This window comes from Acipenser ruthenus, chromosome 13 (assembly GCF_902713425.1).
Source record: "Acipenser ruthenus chromosome 13, fAciRut3.2 maternal haplotype, whole genome shotgun sequence".
NCBI classification, from domain to species: Eukaryota; Metazoa; Chordata; class Actinopteri; order Acipenseriformes; family Acipenseridae; genus Acipenser; species Acipenser ruthenus.
The window spans coordinates 19983643-20003444 of NC_081201.1; the positions used below are offsets into that span (position 1 = coordinate 19983643).

Here is a 19802-nt window from a genome sequence, read left to right on the forward strand (position 1 = left end):
TTGTGCGCAACACACATGGCCATACCAAGGTCGTTCCCCCCTGCAACCCAACCACTTACCCACAAGTCCCAATTTGTCCATTCTTTGAACTTCTTGCGGGTGGGTTGGAGGATGGGTCAGTCCACATTCTGGTGTCTCTGGGAAGGGGCCGAGAACCGGCGACAGGGGACACAAATGGGGTGGCAGGGGAGACTGGAGCACAGGCCAGTGACTGGGTGGTTGCAAAGGCAGGCAGAGGTGAGAACCCTTGGCCGGCGAAGCGATGTCTGATCCACCAGGGGGGACAAAGCAGGAAGCAAGGGCAACATCACTGACGTCTGCTGACTGTGCAGTGATGTCTGGGGTTTCAGGGGGAGTGCAGTAGGAGACCAGGTGAACAACTGTGCCTGGTGTTGCATTGACCTGGGATCTAGACCTAGCAACAAGAGGTCCAAACACCACGGCAGGTGGCTCCTTTTTTTCCAGGTTCTGGCAGCAGCAACCCTTGCTCTGGCAGTGGCGACGCTGGGCACTGGGTGTGACAATGCTGGCAGCGATGAGGGACATTACAGCAGTGGCAACGCTGGCAGTGACACGGGGCACCCCGGCACGAGGCACCCCGGCAGGGGCGGTGGCACTGGGTACTCCGCAGGGGAGGCAATGCTAGGCATGGGCGGTGATGCTGTCAGCAGTGTGGGGCACTCCGGCACTGGCAACACTGGTAGTGGCAATGCTGGCAGTGGTGGGGGGCACTCTGACTGTGGAAATGTTGGCAGTGGTACAGGGCAATCTGGCAGTGGCTCCTATCCCTTCTTCCTCTTTCGGGCAGGTGGCGACTCCTCTTCACCCTGAAGGGGGCAGAACGCTATATAGTGCCCGAGCTCTCCACAGGTGAGGCACCAAGCTTGGGCCTCGAGGCAGTCGAAAAGGGCATCCAGCCCACCATCCTCCAGGGCATAGACGGTAGAGTGGTCCGTCTCACACTGACAGGCTGACAGCTGGGGTTGGATTTTTCTGAGGAGCCATTCCTCCGCTGAACCTGCCTCGGACCTCCCGAAGGCCTCCAGAAACCACGGGTGTCCTTATGGGCACACCTTGAAACAGTGTCCAAGATCCACACAAGCTTGGCACCATGGAGCCCCTTCCAGGCTTTTGTTCTGTCCATTTTTTTTTTTTTTTAAACCTGCAGAGTCTCTAGGGGTGCTGTCCCACTTCTGACACCAAGTGTGAAAGGATAACATCACTGGCAAGGTGTGTTACCATCAGGAAGCAGACCAAGAGACAGAAGCTGCAGTTTCAGCGCTATTGCGCCCTTTTAATTAAACAAACAAAACACAGCAACGAACAAACAGGCGCAGTGGCCAAAATAAAAGGTTTAAAAAAAATAACAAAAACGACTGTAGGCTGGCCATTCGCCTTCACTACAAACTTCCCAACACAGTATACATATTCACATGTTACACTCACCTACACACCAACTCCCACAGACAGTCCTTTGTTCTCTTTTATACCATGTGGCCAGGGGTAACTGACAATCAAATATCCAATCACCACCATTCCACACTTTGCCATTCAAGCAATTTGTCACTTAAATAATAAAACAATTAAACGCAATTAAACACAATTTCCATACCCACACACGTGTGCACCCATGAGCAGAGCCTCTGTTCTGCAGACATCCTCCCTCCACTAATACACAGTATTCTATCAGATATTAACAGTATTTTATCTCTTATAATGTTAAGAACACAGACATTGAAATGACTTGTTTTAACCACAGGGGTCAGGATTGTTTCATATAGGGGGCTTGGTATCTCAGCCCAGTGAATTGAATAGAAAGGCGCAAGGGCTGGATGTGAACCGGTAACCTCACGGGTCTGTATTAGTAACACATTATTAGCGGAAAGTCTCAAAATGACATGATTTGCTGTGCTAGTCTTTATATTGGAGAGACTGGACAATCACTGAGAAAATGTATTGCCATGCACAGATATACTGTGCTTAAGTTTAGAGGACCTTAAGTTTACAGCATTAAAAGGGAATTTCATATCTATCATTTCTTCTGATATGCAAATGTAAACAATAACACCTGTTTCTTTAAATTTCAACATACCTGCAGAAACCTGTGAGGCTTGAAAGCTGGTGATTTTTTCATCACAGATTATCTAATAAGCAGAATCAATTCTTCTAATGTAGTACCATGTGTTATGTTTTAAGATGCAAACGTATGTTTGTTATGTGATTCTTTCAAAACTGCACATTTGAGACCTATATAATGAAGTGAAGAGCACAGCAGGTATGATTTTGCTACAACCACTTTAAATGCGTTTAATTGCCAGTCATTATATCTTAATCATCAACAAAATATTTTTCAAACAAACAAATTGCCTAAAACTAAGACAACAAGCTTTTGCTTTTTTTCCAACATGCCATGTAACCAAGCAATCCACTCTGCAACCCCCCAGGTGGGCTTAAATACTGAAATACAGGTCAATTATCAATTAATCAACTGAAATACCTGACCAATCAGGCTTTCAACAAAGCATAGCATAACTTACGTTTGCACACAGCTAATTAACAAGTGATTTTAAAGAGATTTTTAATCTATGATAAACTACACTAATATAGAACTATAGATAAAGAAGTAAAACATACAATTCTTTAACAGTTTATATAAAGCGGGTATCTTTGGTATCTGTGTGGAGTTGATACAAACTGTCACACCAGGGTATTTTTTACAACCAAATACATAATATATATATATATATATATATATATATATATATATATATATATATATATATATATATATATATATATATATATATATGAAGATTTCAGGAGAGTTTCAAAACTCCTGTTTGTGTTATATTTCCAGTTTCAGGAACAACACAGACAGAGCTCGCCTACTGTGCAAGTAACATCATTTCTACAATGTGGTTAAAAAGAACCAACCTCTATAACCACCAGCTCGTTACCTACAGTATACTTCCAACATCTGATGAGCCAGATTACAACAAAGAGATCAAATGGAAACTCTTGTTGCCTGCTCTCTGACAATTATATTGAAGCAAAGACAACTGTTTTGGGATACCGTGAGTGTTTGTTTATTGTCGTTGCTAAATTATACTTGTTTGTTATTATTTAGACGGTTAAACACGATCCAGGAGCTGTTGCTAAAGGCCAGCACAAACCTGGACAACACTGCACTTTGTATCACCACTGAACTGTATTTTCACTACGAGCACTAGAGCACGCACTGTGGACGGGTGTTTGCATTTGTGTATGTGTTATGTATGTGTTGTGTATGTGTGTGTGTGAAATAAAATGGGACTGTTATTATTTTGGGGCCAACCCACGGATTATAAATAAGCAATACATGCCACTCTATTGCTTCTCATTGACATTGTTTATTGTTTACTGCTGTTTGCCAGCAGGCCATTCGATTTAAAAACCATTAAACAACATTGCACCTGGATTATAATTGTCTGTCTGTTCATTGATCACCTGCACCTGCACACTGCTAACCACTTTGCCACAGCAGTGCATAAAACTGCATTTGGATACCAGAATCAGCATCAACTGTATTTATCAAGGAAGAAGCCAGTTGTTACCAAACAGTGGAGTTCCTAGGTCCTCTCTTCCTGTATTGTCTGCAGCTACAGATGCATGGAACTGGCAAAATGCTGAAGTGCTGTTCAGTTTTCAAAAAATGTATTCTGTATTTGACCTTGTTTACCAGAACATTACAAGCAGTCCCACTCCCATTCCTTCTGTGAATGGTCACAGCTTCAGTACTCACTGGGAAAGCAGCCACAAACACCAAATGTTTCTATAAGAGGTAAAAAAAAAAAAAAAAACAAGCATGTGGAATGGGTTGTTTCTCATCCCATTGAACTAAAGAGGGTCACAGTTCTGAGACAATTATCATACTATCCAAGCTCTCCGGTCCAAAGTTAACTATGTCTTATGGTGAGATCATTATTGAAAGGAATGGTAGTTCCTTGCGCCAAGTTATCAGCGAGAGCTGAGAATTCTCGGGACTTATGTTTTGGAGATTTTTCAAGTCATCATTCATCATCATCATCATCATCATCATCATCATCATCATCCTCATTCTGAGATTCTGATCTTGAGCATTGAAAATGTTTGGTTTCCTGTCAGTGTAATGCTCATTGTGGTCCCTATTGGCGCAAGGAAGTACGGTTTCCTCTCTCGATACTGTTTAATGAGAGTAATGCTATTTGTGGTCCTCACTGGACAAAAAGGAACATTAATTTCTGAGAATTAGCATGCTGAATGATAGCCTATATATGTGGTAAAAGTGAAACATAAATAAATAAATACATTTATATAAATATTGAAATAAGTACATAAATTAATACATAGATATGTTTTTCTTTATTACTTTATCTTGATATTATTTTATTTACTTTTCACTATCATATAAACACTGCCATTTAATACTGTATGAAACGAAAATAAATATTCAACAGTTCTTGTTCAATTGTATATTAGTGAAGATTTTTGTACATAAAGGTCATCATGCTTTCATATATTTTTACTTTCAAATTAAAAAATATATTGTAACGACCCAGACAATTGCTTTGTTGCAGGACTTGTTGTTATTATTATTATTTGTTTATTTAGCAGACGCCTTTATCCAAGGTGACTTACAGAGACTAGGGTGTGTGAACTATGTATCAGCTGCAGAGTCACTTACAATTACATCTCACCCGAAAGACAGAGCACAAGGAGGTTAAGTGACTTGCTCTGGGTCACACAATGAGTCAGTGGTTGAGGTGGGATTTGAACCGGGGATCTCTTGGTTACAAGCCCTTTTCTTTAACCACTGGACCACACAGCCTCCTGTGTCTGTTCAGTTTGTCTCGTCTGTCTTTTAGGTTACATGTATTGTAAGGGGAACGGGACGGGTCACGCCGTTAGTGATTGGGGAGAATGTGTGTTGTTGTTTACGGGGGTTGCAGAGCATTTGAGAATTCAGCACCATCTCCCTGAGTTAGGGCTGCCACCTGTCTGGGTTTGACCGGTCAATCCAGGAATTGGCATCTGTGTCCGTGTGGCAGGAATTAACAACCCTGCACGCCCTGCTGTCCAGTTTTTAAGTGAAATGCATAAGAAACACCAACTTTCCTATAATATTTTCTTTGACATACATTGGTTGCTTAAACAATTTCCATTATCTTATTAGAACAATGTACTGCTTAGTACTGATCTGTACATCCTACTTTGTCCCCAGCATTTGAATTATGCTGAAGACAACAAACATATCCACATGATGTAAACAATCCAAGTGAGGGGTTGCAGTCACGTGACCCCAGCAGGCTACATACTGTTGGTATTTTGCAGCAACAGAGTATTCTTGTACTTTCAGTCACAGGAATTAGAAAGATATCATTTATGATGTGCCAGATACTTGGAATTTGTGACCCCTACTGTGCACCACCGGTGAGCGAACACACTGACGTGATTTGACCAAGATTCTTTTTTCCTTTTAAGAAAATGATGTTATTAAGAAAAAATACATTTTCAATGGTTTGTTACAAAATACAATACTAATATGAATTATATACAGTATTTCTGTGTTGTTCATATATAAACGTTTAACATATTTTGTTAAATAGACTCATAATTAAAACAATATATATATATATATATATATATATATATATATATATATATATATATATATATATATATATGACATATTTGGTATAAGAGCATCATAACTTTGTACGGGGTTAAAAAAAATAAACTTTTGTTCTACGAAGCGTCAGTAACTAAAATAAACTTTTGTTCTACGAAGCGTCAGTAACTGAAATCTGTATATTTCTTGTAAAATCAGCTTCAGCAAGTGCCAGCTAAATGGTTAAGCTAAGCCAAGGAGACGGTACTAAAAGGACTGTGCTGTCCAAAAAGGAGCACAGCATTAACAATATGTAAGGTATGTGCATAATGATTTCTGTTCAGTTTTCAAGTGACAGAAAATTACAGGTAGATGGATGCTTTTGCAATTATTGTACTTTTAAATATGTTATAAATTATGACGGTAAAGACATATTTTATGTAAGGACTGGGAATCACCAACCCGCTTACTTGTGTTAAACTGCATTACAGTATGTTGCAGTTTTGATAAACAGGTTGACTGAGAAATATGTCCGGGTTTTATTGTTATTTTAAAATATAGCCCCTTTCATAGTGGACCACCATCACAAAGCGCTTTACAGAGGTAGGCTGTGAACTGTGCATTATATCCACAAGATGGAGCACAAGGAGGTTAAGTGACTTGCTCGGGGTCACACAGTGAGTCAGTCAGTGGCAGAGGTGGGATTTGTTCATCTCATTACTTGTTAAAAACTGTACCGTTACTGCTATACTACTTGCAAATGTTATGAAATGGAAGTACAAACTTTGTGGCGTGAAAGCTAGGGCGTCTGCATTAGAAGCATGTCTTGGGTTCGATTCCCACACAGGGTTTATAGTGTAAACATTAATTTAAATGTATTTTATTTATGTGTAACAAACACATTTTCTATGTGAAAAAATTTAGTTGATATGAATGGCACTTGAACATACAGACGTGCTCAAATTTGTTGGTACCCTTACAGCTCATTGAAATAATGCTTCATTCCTCCTGAAAAGTGATGAAATTAAAAGCTATTTTATCATGTATACTTGCATGCCTTTGGTATGTAATAGAATAAAGCAAAGAAGCTGTGAAAAGAGATGAATTATTGCTTATTCTACAAAGATATCCTAAAATGGCCTGGACACATTTGTTGGTACCCCTTAGAAAAGATAATAAAGAATTGGATTATAGTGATATTTCAAACTAATTCGTTTCTTTAATTAGTATCACACATGTTTCCAATCTTGTAATCAGTCATTCAGCCTATTTAAATGGAGAAAAGTAGTCACTGTGCTGTGTGGTATCATTGTGTGCACCACACTGAACATGGACCAGAGAAAGCAAAGGAGAGAGTTGTCTGAGGAGATCAGAAAGAAAATAATAGACAAGCATGGTAAAGGTAAAGGCTACAAGACCATCTCCAAGCAGCTTGATGTTCCTGTGACAACAGTTGCAAATATTATTAAGAAGTTTAAGTTCCATGGAACTGTAGCCAACCTCCCTGGGCACGTCCGCAAGAGGAAAATCGACCCCAGATTGAACAGAAGGATAGTGCGAATGGTAGAAAAAGAACCAAGGATAACTGCCAAAGAGATACAAGCTGAACTCCAAGGTGAAGGTATATCAGTTTCTGATCGCACCATCCGTTGCTTTTTGAGCAAAAGTAGGCTCCATGGAAGAAGACCCAGGAGGACTCCACTTTTGACAGAAAGCATAAAAAAGCCAGACTGGAATTTGCTAAAATGCATATTGACAAGCCACAATCCTTCTGGGAGAATGTCCTTTGGACAGATGAGTCAAAACTGGAGCTTTTTGGCAAGTCAAAACAGCTCTATGTTCACAGACGAAAAAATGAAGCTTTCAAAGAAAAGAACACCATACCTACAGTGAAACATGGAGGAGGCTCGGTTATGTTTTGGGGCTGCTTTGCTGCGCCTGGCACAGGGTGCCTTGAATCTGTGCAGGGCACAATGAAATCTCAAGACCATCAAGGCATTCTGGAGCGAAACGTACTGCCCAGTGTCAGAAAGCTCTGTCTCAGTCGCAGGTCATGGGTCCTCCAACAGGATAATGACCCAAAACACACAGCTAAAAGCACCCAAGAATGGATAAGAACAAAACATTGGACTATTCTGAAGTGGCCTTCTATGAGTCCTGATCTGAATCCTATCGAACATCTATGGAAAGAGCTGAAACTTGCAGTCTGGAGAAGGCATCCATCAAACCTGAGACAGCTGGAGCAGTTTGCTCAGGAAGAGTGGGCCAAACTGCCTGTTAACAGGTGCAGAAGTCTCATTGAGAGCTACAGAAAATGTTTGATTGCAGTGATTGCCTCTAAAGGTTGTGCAACAAAATATTAGGTTAGCGGTCCCATCATTTTTGTCCATGCCATTTTCATTTGTTTTATTATTTACAATATTATGTTGAATAAAAAATCAAAAGCAAAGTCTGATTTCTATTAAATCTGGAATAAACAATGGTGGATGCCAATTACTTTTGTCAGTTTCAAGTTATTTCAGAGAAAATTGTGCATTCTTTGTTTTTTGTGGAGGGGTACCAACAAATTTGAGCACGTCTGGACATACTTTTGCAGTATATATACAAGTTGTGGTCAAAAGTTTACATACCCCAAAGGAAATTTATAATTTCTAGAAATTTCTCAGAAACAAGTAATTATAGGAAAAATCTTTTGTAGCAAAATTTTTGCTTTTGTGGATGAGGAAAAAAAAAGTTATAAGATGTAACTACAATTATTTGTTTCAGCAATGTTTTTGCAAAAATCAAAAAATACTAATTCAAAAGTATTCATACCATGACAAGGAAAATGAAATTAATAGTTAATTGAGGCACCTTTAGCAATACTAACCTCTTTTAAATGATTAGGATATTTGTCAGTGAGCTTTTGGCATGATTCTCAATCAGATTTAGATCGGGACTTTGACTAGGCCATTCCAGAACCTTGATTTTATTCTTTTTTAACCATTATGACATATTTTTTGATTTGTGCTTTGGATCGTTGTTGTGTTGGAATGTCTAGTTATTATTATTATTTATTATTATTATTATTTATTTCTTAGCAGACGCCCTTATCCAGGGCGACTTACAATCGTAAGCAAATACATTTCAAGTGTTACAATACAAGTAATACAATAAGAGCAAGAAATACAATAACTCTTGTTCAAGCAAAGTACTAGTTGCGCTTTAAACCAAGTTTTGTAGCAGATGGTTTCAGATGATTGGCCAATATCTTTTGGTATGCTATGGAATCCATTTAACATGTATTGGAAATACATTTCCTGTGCCATTAGAGGAAAAACAGCCCCATAGACGGATATTACCGCCTCCATGCTTGACAGTAGGTATGGTGTTCTTTTCTTTGTACGCCTCACCAGACAAACGTAACGACTATCAGCATGAACAAATAGCTTCAATAATTTTTGTTTCATCACTCCACAAAACCTTTGACCAGAACTCATATCCATCATTCAAATGCAGTTTTGCAAGCTTTAAGCAATTGACATTTACCTAAGAATGGCTTTTTCCCTGGCCTGTAACCATTGAGACCTTCACCATGCAATACTCGACCTATGATTGAAATGGAAACCCCAGTCCCACTTCCAGCCAATTCACTTTGAATATCTTTGGCAGACAATCTCGGATTGTTATTGACCTTCCTTCTATTTGTTCTGGGTGAAACAACCTTCTTTCTTCCAGACCGAGGGAGCGTTGTGACAGTACCATGAGTCTTGTACTTCTTGATAATAGAAACAATAGTTGAAATTGGGATACTCAAATGCTTGGAAATCTTCTTGTATCCTTCTCCAGCTTTATGACAATAAATAATGTTCTGCCTAAGGTCTTCAGATAGCTCTTTACTTTTTCCCCTATTGATTTATTGGTAATGACAGCAATCATCCTATGCCTAACCCTTTTATACTCTCTAATGTTCACCTACAATCCAGCATTTTCTAGTCTTTTCTAGAATTAAGTTCTGCATTATCATATTGAAATTTCTAGCACCTTGTATTAGCATTTTTGGAGTTTTGCTAAATAAATTGTTGAAATAAATAATTTTCTTCATCCACAAAAGCAAAACTTATGCCACAAAAGATTTTTCCTATTTTTTTTTTTTTTCCGAGACATTTCTAGAAATTATACATTTCCATTGGGGTATGTAAACTTTTGACTACAACTGTGTGTGTGTGTGTATATATATATATATTTATATACATATATATAAAATACATGGATGAAGGCTATATTTGCATCCTGAGCCATTCTAAAAAAAAAGGCATAATACCACAGTAGTGACATCAAAAAGTGATAATTTGTCTAGAGGAAAATATACTTGAACTTTCAAAGTAGTTTATAAATTACTCGACCTTCGTTCTCATAATTTATGACGTTACAGAAACCCTAGAAGAAAGTAAGAAATAACCCGCGACAGGGTGTGCAGTAAGACAATTCATACCGCACGCCCTGGGTGCGTTGTGAGGCATGTGCCTTCAACCACCCAGGAAGTGTGGTAAGAATTGTCTTACCGCACACCCTGAAGTGGGTTATTTCACTTATAAAATGGCTACATTTTGTTTTGAAAATAATTACACAAACTAGCTTTTTTAAGGAAAAATTAGAAATATATTATGTATCCTTCCACTGAAAAAAATAGTCCCTGAATACATATATTTTGTACTTTTTTATTTGCCATAAACATTACATTGAACATTCCGATTTACAGTAACATTTCCGAGATAAAATGGACTTTGGGAATTGAAAGCAGACTGATTTCCCACATCTGAGGAAGGATTCACGGAACAGCTAAACACTGCACTGGCACTTGACATCGTGGGAGGAGCTTCCCAGTGTTTTTTTTATGTGTGTGTGTGTGTGTGTGTGTGTGTGTAGGAAATTATCTTATTCAGGTTTTGCAGTGTTCAAGAGAAGCTGACCAATAATTTCAGAGGCTGTTTTCACATCGATGGCTGGTAACCAGCATCATTTCCTTAGATTGTAAACCAGCATTAGCTGATATGTGGACTAAAAAACTTCCATGTCAGTTTGCGCAGTGCTGCAGTCCTTCCCCTACGCGGCAAGCACAATAGAATTCTATGCTGAACCCGACCTTGTTTAAAAGCCCAACGGTTGTGTCAGCAGAGAGCTGGAGAGATTTTAATTTTGTTTTAAATATGTTTCTGAAATCGGAGTGTAGTATGAGATGTATCTGTTGTGTCTAATTTAAACATTGCATACTCACTAGTCAGTTTTATAAGGCGATATTTAGTTTAATAAGTAGATGCCAATGCTGCATATCTATTACATGCTGAGTGAGACTTGCGTGGTGATTTCTCAGATGGCTTTTGAAAGTGTTACTGTTACTGCTTACCTCAGAGTTGTCTTTGTTCTGTTCTCTAAATACCACAGTATATTTACCATTTTTTCTGTAATTAAGACATGAAAAAACATTGTTTGTTGGTCGATTTAAATGCTGTTTCAGTTGTATGTTGACATTTTTACCTACAGAAACACTGTTTAAATAATTAATTACTATTAAGGTGTAGTAATATTAATAGGTCAGTTAAGTAAGTTGGTCTATGATGTCATAGCCATGCGCCATTTTCTAAATATGTACAGGCTAACTTCACTATAACAAACCCTTCTTATAACAAACACCAGTTTTTAATGATCCCAACAGCAAGAACCTATTTTTTCAATGCAAATTAGCCCTATTAGAACAATCACGTACAGGATCGACCCGGATACAACAATCTCAGTACTGACTGACAATGAACTTTCTCCAGTGTCAAGTTTGTTATTCTCTCAGTGAAAACAAAGACCATGGTTGACTAATTCAAAGATAACGCTAATTCAAAGATGACCTATTGTAGTAAGAATCATGCATGACAAATGCAATCGTTGCCTGTCCGTCATCTTCACACAAACTGCAACCAGGCAACGGACGTGAGGAGCAATCTAAGTGTAAATGTAAATCTAGCATGTAAGTGTAAATTTTTTCCTTTTTCATTTCTTTCCTGTTTTCTTTTAAACATACCTGTAGCAGGGTGATTGCCCTGCACAGGGGGACATTAGTGTTGGTGTAATTTATATGTGGAAAAGGGTTTGTTTTGTGTGCTTTTTGGAGTTGTTATGTTTGATCAAATGATTGTTTACAGACAGGCGCTCGATTGAGACTGCCTGCTAGGTTTGGTTGAGAGGAAGGGCAGCGAGTGATTGGGTGTGCCGGTCCTCAATCAGCAGGTGGGCGGGTCTCGAATGAGTGTCTGTCAGCATAAAAACATCCAGTGGGGATCGTTCTGGGTGACTGCACCGCAATGCTACACAGAGGAGCACTGCGTTTACTCAGGAGGAGAGCGTCCGCTCTGCAGGAACGGAAAGCTAAGCAACCCTGAAACTGCAACACGGTACTTGTGAAGGCAATCCCAGCCAAGGCCGTATGAAGCAGCAGGAGTCGTCGTAAGAATACCGGCTCATAAGTAGGTTATTTTAGGGGATATTGATCCCAAGTAATGTATAGTGAGGGTTACATAGTGTAGCAGGTTCCTGGACTGGGACGCCTCGTTCAGTAAAGCTAGCGCTCGTCCTATGTGACACCTTTTTCTTGTAGTTTATGTACTGTGTTTTATTTTGCCTTTTGTACAGTTTTTTATGTGTCCTCTGTGCATTACCATCGTTGGTAGCGTCACATGGCCTGTTTGTTTACTTTCTGTTTTGTGTTTAATAAATCCTGCGCGCCTGTTCTGGCATTTGAACTCTAACTCCCATGTCTCTCTGTCTTGCAATGCGGTTACCCACACATGTGGCACGAGTACCTTGTCACAATACCGTTTAAATGTTGATCAATGGGAAGGAATCTTCATAGAAGTACAATATATTGATGTTCAATTCAAATTTGCCATTTTGTCATTATTCTGATACAGAAAAATGCCAAACCCTATTATAGTGAACACCCTGACATAACAAACATTTCTCCAGGTCCCATGGGGGTTCGTTATAGTGAAGTTAGCCTGTATATTCAATGACAAAAAGTTTGTTAAAGTAACGTTAAGGTTTGGTTGCAAAAGTCCAACAGGTTAGGAAATTGCAAGGTAAGGTAGCCACGCAACCTTAACTCTGCACCCTTATGTGTATGTTTCCCATCACATATGATATCATCGATGACATCGACAATGACATCACTAAGCATATGACAAATTCTCCCTGAAGACTGGCCATACGGACATAACACTGGGAAATCATAGCCCTTGTGATTGGTAACATGTTCACTAACTGCATTAGCATTCCCACAATGTTTGCTGTCAATGTGTGACGAACAACAAAATTCCTTGTACTCAGAAATGTGTAATTCATGTTGAGATGAGTATTAGATTTTTGGAAAGGAGTACCTGAAAACAAATGGGATGTGCAATACCCTACATGTATGTTAACGTAACACCTCCCTGGCAACACGGGAGCGCACAGGCACAGCACAAGCAGCACACACCTGCCTTTAATTCCAAAATATCATAAGATGTAGAGCGACTACGCCAGTTCAGTGCGATAAGGCACAGAACAAATTACAGAAGATCCTTCAGGTTCTTTTTATTCAGATAACAGATCTAAAAATGTAGGAACAAGCTCGCCAAGAAAATCACAGATACATTTTAGCAGATGTTTGTTTATTGTAAACTTCCAATAGCAACACATGCTGTAAAACGGTACTGATATAATAAGATAATAATTCCATTCACCTATTAATAGGCAGCAAGATTTCAAGCAGTTAAACAAGGTTCACATTAATGAGGTCATGTATTAAAGTGCAAATGCAACAAAGATGCTACCCAGCAAATAAAGTGGAGATACACATTCAAAAGACACAGTAAAACTGTCATAGTAAAAACAATACCACAGTATAAAAATACAAATACCCACACCACACACACACAATGTCCATGCAGGGGAGGGAACACACAGAGAGAGCGAGAGAAAAACTAGCATCAGAATATAGCCTGTACACTTCTTAAACTCCAATCAACTACCAAACAGGCTGATCTGTTTCAGTCTGTCTCACTCATCGTTCCACGCTCCAAACACTGCGTTCCCACTCCTGCACAGACATACGAACCCCAGGATGGTTATCCTTTCGACTACGCAAAAAAATCTGCAGTGTCACGGGTAGGATGATAGCAGTAACCAAACAGTTAATTATAACAAAATACTTGCAATTGTAATGCCGGCTACGCCACCTTGTGTTTTAAAAGGGCAAGGACCTTTGTGGCCAAATATAACTATTAATAGCCCTGCACAGGTAATCCTTGATCCCCAGGGGTCCCTAAACATACACATTGGACGGTTTAAAATTAATAAAACAAACTTTATTAATTATCCACAGGGTAAAAATGATTTTCTTTTTAAAAGCACACACACAAGGAATACTCCCACACAATAAAAACACTAAAAATGAACAAAGGAGTTCCCCTCCCGTGGGTAAAAGCACACACAAAAAGTATTCTATAGCTAAAAAAAAAAAAAAAAAAAAAGTTCAATAAGAAAAATACAGTCCACAGTTAGCTGCCAAAAAGGCTGCAAAAGAAAAAGAAAAGATGGATTGTCTACAGTCGCCACCGCCCAGATAGACGTCCTCCAGGAGGCGCTGGACCCGTCAGGCGATGTCTCCTCCACGTCAAACATGGAGGGGAGATCCCAGGAAACCTGGGAAAGGACACAGACCGGCTTTCAGGGACAAGGAGTACAGGTAAGTAAATCACAATCGCTCTATTACAGTTTTACTTCCCTTTGGCCTGTCTTTGACCCCTGCATGTCTCCATCTCTCTCTCGTAGCCTAGAGGAGTCCGCCGCTGCCCCCTGGATACTGTAACCAGTAAGTACTTCCAACATCGGCTACCCCAGCAGTGCCTTGAAACAATGCACATGGAACAACTCAATGGAGGGTAAGTATTTGTAAATTTCTCTTTTTTTAGCTAACTAACCAAAAACAGACTTTCAAAAGAATAAAAAGAAACTCTACTCCCTTTCGTGATCTTTCCAGGTTTTGGCCAGCACTCCCAAACTGGCCTCCTCCGGGGCCCGAGCAGCCTCTGCTTAAGGAATGGATTTACTGCGCGCCCAGGCAAGTAACTCGGAAACGTTCAGCCTTCCAACAATAGCTGTATCACTGCCTCTCTTCCTCTCCTTCCAGGTAGCATCCCCCTCAGGCAGACCCGCCTGACTCAAGTGCAAAGTGAAAGAAAAAAAACACTGCAGCAGAACTAGAAAAAGTACACAGGCTCACCCCAGCACAAGCCGGAATGTAAGCCAAGGGAGAGCACAGTTTAATAAAATAAATAATCTGCGTTAAAACCAAAACACTGTAATCATGAGTCAGTTCTTCCTTCTTACTGATCTATTATTAGTACGGAGCCAACATGAGGCGTAGTTAAAAAATAGAGTGACGTACCATAGCCAACATAAGTGGAAAAAAAAGAAAAAAATAACAGTCCCGATACAAAAAAACAAAAAACAAAATTCAAATTGGCTACATTACCTGAGCTCCAGTAAAGTCCCGATGTCCAAAGCAATCTGTGGTCAAAAGCTCCAGTTAGTATTCCTTCAATCCCTTCTGATTCCTTCTTCTGTCCGAAAGTAATTCCAACACAACACTGTTCCCCAACAACTCGCAATGCCCTGTCTCGCACTTCCAGTAAAGAAAGACCCTCTCCTTCCTGGTTCCCCAGCCTCCCCTTTTATACTCCCCTTCCTAACCACTCATCCAATCGCCAGTCTTGCTCTATGCTTACCAATCACAAGGACTATGATTTCCCAGTGTTATGTCCGTATAGCCATCTTTGGGGAGAATTTGTCATGTGCTTAGTGATGTCATTGCCGATGTCATAGATGATGTCATATGTGATGACAAGTGTGACGGGAAACATAGACATAAGGGTGCAGAGTTAAGGTTGGGTGGCTACCTTAACTTGCAACCAAACCTTAACGTTACTTTAACAAAGTTTTTGCCATTGAATTTCCATTGTTTTGCAGAAGGCATCCTGGAAAATCAAACAACCACATCTGCCACATAATTTAGTGGTGAAAACACAACTTGAGACACTAAATAGCACAGAAGAAAGAGACATGCACCAAGTATGTATTTTTTTTTTAAGCCAGATTTATTGAATCTAAATCAAATGTGAGGCTGAAGAGGTGGGGACAGCAACGGCTGCCCCTGAGGCTGGAGAGGTGGGGACAAATTTGAACATTAGTGCTGAGGGCAGTTATTCATGTTGTATGGCTTTGTCAACTCTCTTTAGAAAGATCATGTAAGAATCATGCAGGTTTTTAGGCAGTCTGATGCATTGTGTGCATTGCGTATCATTACATTGAAACTATTGCCCATCTTTTTGCACCCAGGCAACATAGTGACCATGGCTGATGGTTTTCTTTGTGGAACACAATTGCCAGAGTTTAAAATGTTTTCCTATCAATTACAACTCTGCCATGCTTGAAATTGGTAAGTGCTGTATTAATTGCAATATCATATCATTTTAATAAACAATATGGGGGATAATTAATTCCATGTTTGAATTTTAAAATGGCACTATATATAAATCTGGTGCTATGCAGAATGCTATAATACAGCAAATATAATACAGATATTAATATACAAATAATATACAAATATAATAAATAATACACAAATAACACATGCACACAATGTCTAGAAGTGCAATATCCTATCATTTTAATAAACTAATAAGCAATATAGGGGATAATTAATTCCATGTCTGAATTTTAAAATGGCGCTATATAAATCTGGCGATACGGAGCAGTATGTTTGTTTTTCTAACTCAGCAATGGTAATATTCCAAGTAAGTCATTTTTGGTAGGAAGAAACATAAAATACAAGCATGTCTTTACAAAATCATTTTCATTTTGGAATATTCTTTTAAAAACTGTAAACAGCAGCATGTTATCATTTGTCTTGTTGTCAACCAACATTTTGTTATTGTTAAACTTCGCTAAATGTGGACCTCAGTACGTACAGTGTCGTTGCTCCCAATTGCTGTACTAAAAACATGCTAGAGGTCACATCTCTACCAGTTTCATTTAATCTTAATTGTATAATAAGTAACACTACACAGGGGCACTTTCATGTTCACGTTTTATGATTTATAAGCACAGAGACGTTAACGGTTTTAGTACCAACAGCAACACAGATTTGTTTGTGGTGATGAACGGTATCATTGGTGACGGGAAAAATGAAAATCGTATTTTATCCTAAATTAAAAAAATGATTATTAACTTCCCCAGTGTTGAAGGCACAAACACAAAAAACATTGTTGCTGCTTACCAATTTTAATCCAGACAGAAACACAGATGTGACCCGTGTTTGCTGAACTATATATTCCATGTCTCCTTATTCAGTGCAATGGAACGGTCGCAAGTCACTCTGCCTAGCAACGACGTCAGGCAGCAGTGACGTCAGACCGTTATCGTTGCAGTTCGATTTCTGTAAAACTAGGACCCCCCCCCCCCCCCCCCCCCACAAAAAAGTGTCTTAATTTCTAAAAAAAAAAAAAAAAGAAAGAAAAACAGCTGTTTTTTAGCCACTCTGCATCTCAAAAAGTATTGATCTCAAGGTTTGTTGAGCCTGCCTATCTGACCACACATTAAAACGTTGAGGCATATTTTGAGCTGGTTTTAAAATTGACTTTAAACTGGACCTTTGTTCAAACCTTGCGACCGCACAGACATAATATATGGGAAATACTTCTTAGATGTTGCCACCGCCGAAGAGAAAATACGGCAAATCATTAATCAAGCAGGACATGATCGTATCTTTCACTGTTCTTACGTTAAGTTAATTTTCAAATGGCTATTTATACAGATTCTTAATCAACTCAAATAACAAACACTGAGCACCTGGCATTTTTATGAAATCACAGGACTTGAGCTCAGTATTTTGTTATCCCAAGGAAGAATACTACTCAAACAATCAACAAACCTATCTGCTCACTATTTAAAATATAAATAACATTATGTATGTGCCCAATGAGTTGTTGATGTAAAACTTAGACTGTTGCATTTTCATTGTACATCAATATATATACAGGTAGTGGACAAAAAAATGGAAACAGCAATGTAAAGTCACTTAATAGGGCTTTGGGTCACTACGGTATCCCGCTCTGTGGAGTTTTTTGATGATAATGGCTGCTCGTGCCCCAGGTTGGAATTTGCAATCAATTGATCTGCAGTTGCTCGCCTGTTTTGCCTTGCACTTCGAATTAATGCATGGATATCACGATCCTGGAGTGTGCACTTCCACCCACTGTTGTCCTTGGCTGATGATGTCTTTCCCTCGGAGTTCCATGCCGACATCACCTTAGACACCGTTGCTCTTGAAACATCAGCAAGTTGAGCTGTCTTAGTCACTGAAGCTCCTGCCAAATGCACCCCAACAATCCCCCATCTTTCAAAGTCACTGAGGTCTCCTCTTGCAGTCATGCTAGCCATAATTATAGACAACCAGGCCTGTCCAGCATTTTTATACATGACCCTAAGCATGCTGGGATGTTATTTGCTTAATTAACGCATGAGCTACACATGTGTGGAAGCCCTTGCTTTCAATATACTTGGTGTCCCTCATTTACCCAGGTGTTTCCATTTTTGTGTCCACTACCTGTATATATATATTTTCGTTTATTTTGTGTATCAAAACAATATTCAAGTTCTGTGTCTGTGTCTATCTTTGAAAGGGGCAAACAAACCGCGGAGAGTGAGCCCGGTTTACAATAATATATAGATAAGGCATGCAGGGGGTTAAAATCCTCCATGCCAGAAACGTGTATTTGTTTAGTTATTTGTATTATTGTTAGTATTGTTTAATTATATTTGTTAATTGTTTTATTATTTATTATCCCCTGCACCTGGCGAGCATTGTAAATTAGAGCCAGGTGCAGGGTATTTAAGAAAAGCAGCCAGTCTCTTCAGGGCTGCTGTGTGGATAAGCCCGACTGTGAGTGTGTGTGTACAGCCGTAGTGAAAAGAAAGGTAGTGTAAAACCTTTTGGTTTGTGAAAAAACTGTGTGTTTTTGTTTGTTTTGTTTAACAGGTAAACAGCACAGCTGTCCTGTTTTATAGTTTAGGTTCCTGTTTATCTTTAGTTATTGCTCGAGTAGAGGTAGGTGTTTGTTTTCATTTATTTGTATTTGTATTATTAAAAATAGCGTGTCAACTACATAACCGCTATGCTACACAGATTCACACCTTAACCCTTTCAACAGACTAGACTTCTATTTACATTTACCCTATCCAAACGGCAATGCATTGCCTCAATACAGGTTGAACAACTTTGCTATTCCTGTAATTTGTGTGTGTGTTATAAGTGAAACAAGAAGTGATATCTGAAACAAAAACACATTGGAAATGTGAAAAAATGCCAATTTATCAAAAGTGCCCAGCCATTTAAAGTGGAGATATCAAAAACACAAGCCAAGTTTCAAGGAACCATTGGGGCTACCTTGCCCAGCACAAAGCAAATAGGCACAGCTGTAAAAGCGATTTCTACTGACTTGGCTTGTGTTTTTGATGAAGTTCGATCCGCTTTTATTGTGCCTGATGCCCCTGTCACTCAATTACCTATTTGAGGAATGGCCACACCTGTAATTGCTGGCAGGGACAGATTTAACCCCATCCCTGCCAATCTTACATTCCCACACACATTATTTGCTGCCACACGTACATACAGTAGAAATGCCCAGGCTGTAAAAAACAATGTAAAACATTTTTATCCAGCAATATGAAGAAGTTTACCTTCATATCTATACGGTAGCCTATCACTCCTATTGACCCATTATTCATGTTATGTTAAAATAAAAGCTATATTTTCTGGATACGCTCCTATGAAGGCATTTCTAGTTTACACAGGGGAGAAGTTGGGAATTGTATTATTACTATTACAGCTGAAGTAACTGATTTAACTGTGCCACCTGAGTCAGTTTAAATAGTTTAATTATTCAGGTATTAGTAAACATTAGTTAGTGTATGCATTTTAACTTGTTGGAATTTTAAAAAGTTTAACTGTTTACAATGTACCATTATTGACTGTTTTTGACAGCTCCAGTACGTTGTTTTGCCACTACACCCTGTCTTCATTAACTTTAATGCTGATCTAAACTATTAA

General features: G+C 39.1%; 1 protein-coding gene and 1 long non-coding RNA gene across 3 annotated transcripts in view; both read right to left on the bottom strand.

The window, feature by feature from the left end:
* Positions 1–19802, bottom strand: part of plpp4 (phospholipid phosphatase 4) — a 109374-nt gene that overhangs the window by 66574 nt on the left and 22998 nt on the right. The window lies entirely within an intron of this gene.
* Positions 13979–17126, bottom strand: LOC131740210 (uncharacterized). 2 transcript variants are annotated; one of them, XR_009330837.1, is made up of 2 exons: positions 15168–17126; positions 13979–14848 (listed from the first exon to the last, which is right to left on the bottom strand). It is a non-coding gene; the product is annotated as an uncharacterized LOC131740210 (long non-coding RNA). The 2 variants fall into 2 exon arrangements; XR_009330838.1 differs by having other exon boundaries at positions 13979–14852.